Consider the following 6,999-nt stretch of genomic DNA (forward strand, 5'->3'; position numbering starts at 1 on the left):
ATTCTTACATTTAGTATCGTGCAGCAAAGGCCCTTTGAATAGATAGGAAGAAACTGTGATGAAGTGTTTTGTGGGGACAAATCACAAAAGTCACAAAAGTCATTGTGCTGGTTTTGGTAGTGGGCTGCATGTGCGTGATATCTGCTGGAGGGGCAACCCCCCCAATCTATACACAAATTCCTGCAACACATCTTAGATATGTGATGCCGGATGTATAATTCTTATGGATAAACAGCACATATTCTAAAATTGGAATGATACAGAGATTAGCATGGCCCTTGTGCAAGGAGAACTCGCAGAAGCATTCCATATTTTTAACCAAAGGGAAACTTTAATAAAAATTATCACAAGCAAACCAAACAAAGAATTGTTGATGCTGGAGACAAAAGTAATCTGCGAAGGATTTTTGTGGACGAAATAAACGTTGCTTGCCTTAGATAGCAGATAGCAGCAGTCAGATCCTGAGCAATGAGACATATTTGCTTGTGTATAAATAGCTACATTATGCCCTATTTACATTTTTACAGTGCTTCTCAAATTGCCTGATCCTGTGCCTCTGCCTGTCTGTGTGTCACTGCTCCATTGAAATGCAAACAACGCGAGGATGGAATGCATTGTTGACTTACCAGGAAAATCGCCCATAGACAGCCATTGTAGGAAGGAACAATGTTTGTTTGAATAGCATCCAGGGGGATGTTGGGTTGCAGAATGCATTAGGAGTCGGTTCCTTGACTTTTTCCTCCTCCTCTTATTTTATTTTTTTAAGTATTGTGGCATCATAAGGCAAGCATCAACCTGCCACTAAATCTATTTATTTATTTGTGCTGCATCTTCTATTGACGCTTCAGAATTCTGCTTCCAGCATCATAAAACAAGGTTAGCCTAACGCAGTCATCTCTTGCTAGCTTGGTGGAACTATAATCAGACTTACAGAATTACCAACTTTCTACCTTAGCGTTGGAAGATGACTACAATGCTGCGGCCCTGGGCACACACACAAACGCACCAGCTTTTATTAGAAAGCAAGACAAGAAATGTAATAGGAATGTAGCGTTGCATAACTGGCAGATACTGGCACAGAATAACTTCCACTTGAGGCTGCATATTACATCAATTGCAGAATAACCAAAATCTTGCAGCAACTCTCTCTCTTCTACAAACACCGAACGAGTGCAATGGCCCAAAATTGCCTTGTTTTTGCTGCAAATGTGTGTTATTTGGTACTGCAAGAGCCATCTATTGGTTCCAGATCATGAGTTTACGGCATGAATTTCAAGCTCTGCAGGCAGTGGCTGAGAGTCTTATTTCTGCTTATTCTCTTAGCTCTGAGGCTAGGAGAATATTTGACTGTGGGCTCCTACAGATGTCCTGTTTATTTGTTCGTTTCATTATAGTTCTATCCCACCACACCTCTAAACAGCTCAAGGCGGCCTACATGGTTCTCCCCCACCCCATTTAATCCCCAAAACAACCCTGTGAGGTAGGCTAGACTGAGAGACTGGCCCAAGATCTCCCAGTGAGTTTTGTGTCTGCGTGTGAGATTTGAACCCTGGTCTCCCAGGTCATAGTCAAATATTCTATGAGCTCAAAGCTTACATAGGGGTTAGATTATGGCAGGTCTTTATTGAGCCTTCGTTCCGATTTGTTTGAGGTAAGGTTATATGACAATGAGCACTCGTCCCAAATTCATCCAAATTTGCTTCCTCAGTGGTTATACATATTTTTGTTCACCATTCCAATCCTGCACATTTCCCTCCTCACTTTCCTAACAGCAAAAGACCATTGGGATTTTTTTGTAAGTGTATTTGCTCTGTCAGGACAACGGAGCGCTTTAGTCCACTTTAAGTGTGCACACCTAAATTTCCACTATGCCTTTGAAACCCTCCTGCAAGATACAGTACTTACTGAAAGTGGCTCATGAGAGCATTGCTGCCCTCTGAGAACCAGTGTGGTGTAGTGGTTAAGAGCGGTGGACTCGTAATCTGGTGAACTGGGTTCGCTTCCCCGCTCCTCCACATGCAGCTGCTGGGTGACCTTGGGCCAGTCACACTTCTCAGAAGTCTCTCAGCCCCACTCACCTCACAGAGTGTTTGTTGTTGGGGAGGAAGGGAAAGGAGAATGTTAGCCGCTTTGAGACTCCTTCAGGTAGTGATAAAGCGGGATATCAAATCCAAACTCCTCCTCCTCCTCCTCTTCTTCTTCTTCTTCTTCTTCTTCTTCTTCTTCTTCTTCCCAATTCAGGTCGGCGAGAAAAGATGCCCCACCTTTGAAACTAGGCAAGAGGATGTTCATCACATTGAGAAAAAAGAAGTGGGATAGAGAGACACACACCTCTGTCGTTTCTGCTGCAAAGATAAGAGGTGTCTGAGCTTAGCTGAACCGCTAGAGAGGCACATTGCAAAAATTACGCATGTGTCTGCATCGATCCACATTTCCAGGGGTACTGTGCTCACAAACCCTGAATGTTCTGTACAGGAGAAATCAAACTGCAAAGAGCCGCAGAACAAAGCTTTTACCGTCAAATGAGAAAGAGGCAACTAGGAATGATGGAATCCCTTGCATGCCTACGTTCTGTGGGAATGTTCAGGTAGCCAGGAGGCAGGAGAGGATATATTGTTTTTTAATATCCTTCCTAACTTGCGTTAGCAGAGTTTCACATTCCCCTTTTTAAACGCACAACGGGTAGATGGTTGCAGGCTTGTGTAAGCCTCTCACTATTAGGTTCCTGGTAAGTTCCCTTATATGCCTCTTAAAAGAATAAGCACGCCACAATCTTGTGTAAAGTATATAAAAGTAGTTTACTCACATTCAGTTCACAGTTGGATCCCTGAAGGCAGACTTAGTATATACAAAGTATATACATGTGGAGCTATAGGGGGATAACCCCAGTGTCCTCTGTTGTCTGGAAGCCAACAGAGCATCTCTAGCTAAAAAGCTGCTTCAACGACGAAGGAAGTCAAAGGGGGGGGGCTGCGTGCCCTGTCCTTTTGTTATCTGGACAGGTAAGGTCACGCCCACCTCTAGTCACATGCAAAGGAAGTATGTCCCAGCCAGGAGGAAACAGGAAGTTTTTGACCGGCTGGACCAAACATTCCCTGCATTTCCACTCTAGGAAAACAAGGAATGTTGTACTTGACTGCTACTTATGTATCACATCCCACACTATCACTGAGTTCAGTGGGGCTTACTCCCAGGTAAATCTGCATAGGATTTTAATGTGGGCTGCAATCATATGCAAGCCTTGTGCTCCATGTCACAGTGAGGTGAGTAGCGCTTTTGCTCAGATGGCCAGCAGCACTCACAGTGAATGCATCTACTGTATCAGCCACAGCTGTTCCTGAGAGGGGAAATAAGTGAAGAGGCTTCCTCTCTGGTTGGCAACACATCTGGTTTTGGCTGGCATGTGCGTGGTCTCTTCCACGTCCATCTGCTCAGCTTCATTGTGGCGATGCGTCAACTTGCAAGCATTCCATTGCTGCATCTGATCTTCTCTGGTTCCTCTTGGGTTCCATAAGAAGTCCTAGGCCACAACAAGCCCAAAAGGAACAATTTGCAAATAAATGAGATTCCAGGTTTTAGAGTGAAGGCTCTCTTGCCTGCCAAGAAGCGAACCTGCAAACGGACAGGGCTTGCTTTCAGTGTTGATAAGCTGACGGGTACTGGCTGCAAGCCCCACTTGCAGAGGAACGATCTGGAGCCAACTTTAAGCTCTCGATGATTTCACTGTAGTCACATCCTTGCTTGTCCCATACCTGATGTCACATATGACATCAGGAACATCGGTTTTCAGACCCGCGACATGGCAATGCGGAAGGAGCAACCCTTGAAATATATTTGCAAAATGTTTTTGCGTGGCCCCATCCTTACACGCGGCACATGCCTGAAGGGTGGCTCTGTGGTCTAAACCACTGAGCATAGCTGTCAACTTACAGATTTGAAAATAAGGGACCAGCAGCCTCGGAAATAAGGGATCAGCAGCCAAAATAAGGGATTTTCAGAGCACAGGCGCGTTTGACTTCTGAGTGGGAAGACAATTTTTTAAAAGAAAAATATGTATTAAATTGTAAGTAAATTTGTAAAAGTTTTCGAAATTAATAAAAACATTATGGGAGGGGGAAGGGGGGGGAGAGAACTCTGTTTCTCAGCGGAGTAGCTCTGCATTGTGGTTCGTTTTCTGCCCACGTGCATAAGAATGGCCGCTGGCAGGTGGCTGAGGAGTTGTCTGAATAGCTGCAATTGTCTGGATGTCAAAGGGATGAGGCAGCAAGCAGAACCGGGAATTAAAAAGATGGTGGGTGATGCCAAAGTGGTCGGGAGGCGGGGGTGGTGGAGTGAATTCGGCTCAGTGAATTAGCCACCTCCTTCAAAGACACCCCCCCTTTTATCTCTGCCAGTTACACCGTCTTGGCATCTAGGGAGGCATCTAGGGGTCTTCCAAAAGTGATGCTAGAGAGCTATTTGGGGGCCCATAGAGATGTGTTGGGACGCGGGGGGCACTGTGGTCTAAACCACAGAGCCTAGGGCTTGCCGATCAGAAGGTCGGCGGTTCGAATCCCCGCGACGGGGTGAGCTCCCGTTGCTCGGTCCCTGCTCTTGCCAACCTAGCAGTTCGAAAGCACGTCAAAGTGCAAGTAGATAAATAGGTACCGCTCCGGCGGGAAGGTAAACGGCGGCTTCAGGATGAGAATAGAAATTGCGCGGCGGCGGTGCGGTGGCAGCGGGAGGCCCCATTAGCTAAAGTGGTACCTCAGGTTAAGAACAGTTTCAGGTTAAGAACGGACCTCTAGAACGAATTAGGTTCTTAACCCGAGGTACCACTGTACTTTTGTAAGCCAAGAAATCTTCAATAAAAATATGTTTCAAAACCAAAAACTATAGTTACCAGGATACTTTGGTGGAGGAAGTCATGTGCTTCAAATACGCTTTAAATGTATGTTGTGGGTACCAGCCACAGACGAGAAGACCCAGGTTAAAATCCCATCTCCATCGTGAAATTCTCTCTGGTTAGCTCTGTCCAAGCCAGAATTTCTCGGCCTAACATTCTCCACTGGTTTGCTGTGAAGATAAAATGGGAGCATCTATTTGTTAAGAGTGCTTTGGAGGAAGGGCTGAATATATACAATTTTATTTTTATTTTTTAAAAATTCCCATCAAGTCTACATGACACATAGCACTGTCTCGGCTTTTGTTGACTGTGTGAAGAATTGTCTGGGAAAAGGCATCAAGCTACCTCCATTGAGCCCAAGTCGAAGAGGAGAAATTGTTCAAACTGCTGAGGTTGGCACTGCCCTTGGCACTAAAATAATTGGTTAATCAGTGCCTTGCACTACTTGCCTGACAAGTTTGGCAGAGGGTTTCCATGAAACCCCTTAGGAAAATAATAATTATTTGCCAACAAAGGGTTTAGCATGCACCCTTTGGTTTTTGTGGCATCCGAGCCAGAACATTTGCTGTTTCTCCCTTCGTCATGTTAGGTGTCAAATTGCCACCCACTCCTGCTGTTTCCCTGGCTAAGTTCCTTCGCCCACCCCACCCCACCCTGAATCCTGGAAACTGTAGTTTACCCCTCACAGAGCTATAGGTCCCAGCACCCTTAACAACCTGTCATTCCCAGATTCTTTGGAGAAAGTAATGTGCTTTAAATGTGTTTCACAGACACAAGTGTAGGCAGCCTTTGACTTCTAGGGAGTTCCTGCTGACCTCTATCAAGGGAGACTCTTTTTTTTTTTAATAAATCTTTTTTTTTTAATTTAAATTTGAACAATAAACATCATCATCACCATTTAGGATTTCCTGGATCGTTTGACTCCCCTCCACCCTTCCATGGTAACAATTTTCATTATTTTCCCACTGTTTCCCTTATTTTCTCTCCTTTTCTTAGTTTTTAGTACATTACAAAAATTACTAAAGTTTTTAGTTGTTTACAGTGTTCTGAATTTTTCCCATCCCTTCTCAAAGGTCTTCTCTTCCTGGTTTCTGATTTTCCTGGTCAATTTCGCCATTTTGGCGTAGTCCATCATCTTCATCAGCTATTTATCGCTGGTCGGGACTTTATCTTCTTTCCATCTTTGGGCCAGTAGTATCCGCGCAGCTATCATTGTATACAGAAATAATCATTTCTGCTCCTTTAGCATCTCCGCACCTAAAATTCCTAGTAAAAAAGCCTCTGGTTTTCTCCCCAAATGTTATTTTAAACATTTTTTCCAACTACTTATATATCATTTCCCAGAATGCTTTTGTTATCTTGCATGTCCACCACATGTGGTAGAAGGTGCCTTCAGTCTCCTTACATTTCCAACATACATTTGAAGCAGTTCTATACATCTTTGCTAGTTTTATAGGTGTTAAATACCACCGGTACATCATTTTCATGAAAAGGGAGCCTCTTTTCATGTGGTTGTTGGAAGCTGTGGGGCATCCTTGGCACTGTCAGGGCAGACTTTGAGGAAAGACCTAAGGGCGAGACTCAATAAAATGAGGAGGGCCCCCCTGCAAGACACTAGGGCCGACTTAACACATTATGATCCTATCCTTCCCCATCTTGCCATTTTGTGTTGTGTACCAGTTGTGTACCAGTTGGGCCGGCACCCTGGGCCAGGTTCCTCTTCCCCTTCCTTGCGTGTCCTGCCAATTCACGACATGAATGGACAATTCATGCCATTAGCCAATGTAAACAGGATGGGAGCAAGTTGAACAGTCCCCTGCATTGTGAATCTTTGAGGGGATGTTTACATGGGGTGAGCTCCTGTTGCTTGGTCCCTGCTCCTGCCAACCTAGCAGTTCGAAAGCACGTCAAAGTGCAGTTAGATAAATAGGTACCAGTCTGGCGGGAAGGTAAACGGTGTTTCCGTGCACTGCTCTGGTTCGCCAGAAGTGGCTTAGTCATGCTGGCCACATGACCCAGAAGCTGTCTGCAGACAAACCCCGGCTCCCTTGGCCAGTAAAGTGAGATGAGCACCATAACCCCAGAGTCGTCCACGACTGGACTTAACGGTCAGG

At 45.0% G+C, this 6,999-nt stretch overlaps 1 pseudogene; it reads left to right on the plus strand.

Moving 5' to 3' along the window:
* Positions 1 to 217: 217 nt before the first annotated feature.
* Positions 218 to 316, plus strand: LOC128403239 (uncharacterized; annotated as a pseudogene).
* Positions 317 to 6,999: the final 6,683 nt, after the last annotated feature.

The sequence above is a fragment of the Podarcis raffonei genome, chromosome 1, assembly GCF_027172205.1.
Source record: "Podarcis raffonei isolate rPodRaf1 chromosome 1, rPodRaf1.pri, whole genome shotgun sequence".
Taxonomy (NCBI): Eukaryota; Metazoa; Chordata; class Lepidosauria; order Squamata; family Lacertidae; genus Podarcis; species Podarcis raffonei.